This window comes from Bos javanicus, chromosome 28, assembly GCF_032452875.1.
Source record: "Bos javanicus breed banteng chromosome 28, ARS-OSU_banteng_1.0, whole genome shotgun sequence".
Lineage (NCBI taxonomy): Eukaryota > Metazoa > Chordata > Mammalia > Artiodactyla > Bovidae > Bos > Bos javanicus.
In genome coordinates, this window is record NC_083895.1 from 35,891,674 (window position 1) to 35,894,971 (window position 3,298).

Consider the following 3,298-nt stretch of genomic DNA (forward strand, 5'->3'; position numbering starts at 1 on the left):
GTCCATAGTGGCTCTAAGAGCCTTTTTAGGAGCTGCTGCTGCTAAGTCGCTTCAGTCGTGTCCGACTCTATGCAACCCCATAGACAGCAGCCCACCAGGCTCCCCCGTCCCTGGGATTCTCCAGGCAGGAACACTGGAGTGGGTTGCCATTTCCTTCTCCAATGCATGAAAGTGAAAAGTGAAAGTGAAGTCGTTCAGTTGTGTCCGACTCTAACGACCCCATGGATTGCAGCCCACCAGGCTCCCCCGTCCCTGGGATTCTCCAAGCAGGAACACTGGAGTGGGTTGCCATTTACTTCTCCAATGCATGAAAGTGAAAAGTGAAAGTGAAGTCGCTCAGTCGTGTCCGACTCTTAGCGACCCCATGGACTGCAGCCCACCAGCCTCCTCCATCCATGGGATTTTCCAGGCAAGAGTACTGGAGTCGGTTGCCATTGCCTTCTCTGTTTTAGGAGCAAGATAACCTGTAAATCTTGCATATGTAAGGCAGGGACCATGCCTAGTTCTGAACCCAGTCTATGAAAGGAATCTAAGCAAGAATGCCTGGAATCACTGAATCACTCAGTCAGTCAACAAGTATTTATTGAAACCCTACTATGTGCCAGGCACTGTACTCTGTGATGGTAAGAGAAAACAGGCTCAGTCCTTTGCCTTCATAGGGGAAGACAGATATGAAGAGATGAAAGGCAATTCATAAACATGTATTTAGTGGCAGCAGTGACTGGTCCTACAGGGGGCAGAGTGGCCTGGCATGGAGAACAGGGGACATGCTCAAGTAAGCATCTGAGGGGGTGAGGAAAGGCTCCGCACAGGAGTGAGACATCCCCCAGGGACCTGGAGGTAGAGCAGGACTTGCCACGCGAACACAATAGTTTCTGCTCTGACTTCTGCCTTTTGGGGGCCTCTTCCTCTCCTGGAGACAGCTCTTTTTGGAAGTAAATAAAGATGATTGATTTGACAGCAGCTCTGCACAGAATCCAAACAGGCTCAGTGGGTTTGCCAGAGGGCACATAAGCAGATGCGTGGCATCGCCAAGGCCTGATGGTGTGCCAGCCACTGGCCAAGTGCGGCCCATGCACTATCTCATCAGATACCCACAATAGGCTGCTGTTAAATGTTATCCCCATTTAACAGATGAGAAAGCTAGAGCTCAAAAAGGATAAGTCACTTGTCACCTAAGTAGGGTCACAGAGTTAATAAAGGAGAGAGCCAGGATCCAAGCCTGGACAATGTGACCTCTACTGTCCCCTAGGCTGAGGCCCCCACCTGTGACACTGTCTTCAGAACCCTCTCAAGAGGGGTTACCTTTTCCATGTAGAGAAGGATCAAGCACACTTTAAAGTCACCTAAGAGAGAGTCGATTTGAATGATACAAAACTGCATAGAATGTTTTGTGAGAGGACTGAAGGGTAATGAGCCTGAGATTGCACCTCAATAGCTCCCGTGATGACTTCAGGCCTCAGAGACCCCATTTTACAAGAGGAGGAGCTCGGATAGTGGTTCTCCAACTGTGTTCCTTAGGCCCTGGGCTTCCGCTGAGGCGCCTTGGGGCTGCCCTGGGTGGGTGCTGGGCCATCGCTCCCATCAGTCCCTGAAGATAAACACTGGTTTCCCAGCAGGTAGCTGTTGGGAGCCAGTATCTGAGGCTGTGACAGCACAGATGATTGTGACAAGCTCTTCTTCTTTAGCAGCACTCTTAAGTCAGTCTGCATTCACAGAGCACACATCATGCTGTGAGCTGAATGTCAAGGATCCAGACAGGTCCCTGCCCTGGAGGAGTACACTGGCCAGTGGAGGAGGTGCCCAGGGCCAGTGCCTAGGTAACCAGGTGCCATGAGTCACAGGAGGGTTCCTGCCCTGCTTGGGCAGAAGCTCAGAATAAGGCAGAGACCAGGTTGGTATTTAAACCCAGAAATCTTGGCAGCCAGTGCCAAGCTTTCCCCCAACGCTACCTGCATCAGGTAAATTGAATAGAGCATCCATAAAACGGCCATTTAATGATAGAGCCTCAGGAGGTGAGTGGAGCTGCAGGGACAGAGGCTAAGAGGGCAGGCAGGAGCCGAGTCATCAGACAGAGGCAGAAGATCAGGGCAGAACACATAGCCAAGCTGGATTTGAAAAAGAGCCCCTGATGGTCATGGTCAAGTGTCTGCCGTGGGGGAGGGGGATTACCAAGGCAATCTACTCATCTATTATAATGATCGATAATATTTATTGAGCACTGTACCAGTCAGGAGAGTCTGAGGATGCTGAAGCAATAAGTAGCTCTAAATTCTTAGTACCTACATACAACAGAGGTTTGTTTCCTGCTTACACAACATTCACTGAAGATCCTAGCAACTCTCCAGGATGGGCGATCTCCAAGCACTGACTCAGCCACACGGCCGACAAGTTCTCCACCACCCAAAGCTGTCCCATATGACCTCAGTCAGGACTGCAGCATGAGAGACAGGAGAGTGAGGCCCCGGCTTTTCACGATCCCAATTCAGAAGTGACACCTGTCACTGCTGCTCACATTTCCTAGGCCTGAACATGGCGTTTGGTCCACTCAACTTCAAGGGCATTGATCGTCACCTTCCACAGGTCATTTCTCCTTGCATATAAGGAAACAGAGACACAGAGAGAACGAATGGAAAGTACCTATCCAAGTCACACAGCTGGTAGTGGAAGACTAATACATCAAACTCAGATGGTCTGGGGGCTTTACCCTCACTCTACTTCCTCCCAGACTCTCAGAGGTCAGTGGTACTTCAGGAATAGTCAATCCACTACTGTCAGAGTGCTGCCCTTCAATTAGCCCAATGAAGGAACCCGTGTCCTTAAGGCAGTAGATAAATTGGGAGAGGGATGTCATGCTCCCTTGTGACCTGGGACCATCGGTCGCCTGGGTGGAAGACAAGTGAACAGACCAACATATTTATCAACGAGGAAGGGAAGCAGGTGCTGCTGCTGCTGCTGCTAAGTCACTTCAGTCGTGTCCGACTCTGTGCGACCCCATAGACGGCAGCCCACCAGGTGCTACAGGATTGCAGATCCACCATGAGTGGCTTCTGATGGCAAGAGGAAGAAGGGGGCTCCCCGGAAACCGGGTAGCTTGCCAGCAAACTCTTTAATCACAAACGCCAGTTGCAGGGGGTTATAAACAGATCATCACTGTGGTTCCCCCCATGCATTGGGGACTGAGATTTCCATTTCAAGACAGGGGAAATAATAAGTAACCACTGACTAGCCTATCCAGGTTTATTGACTTGAAAGGTCATATATTGATGGACAAAAAGCCAAGGTCAATATTTGATTT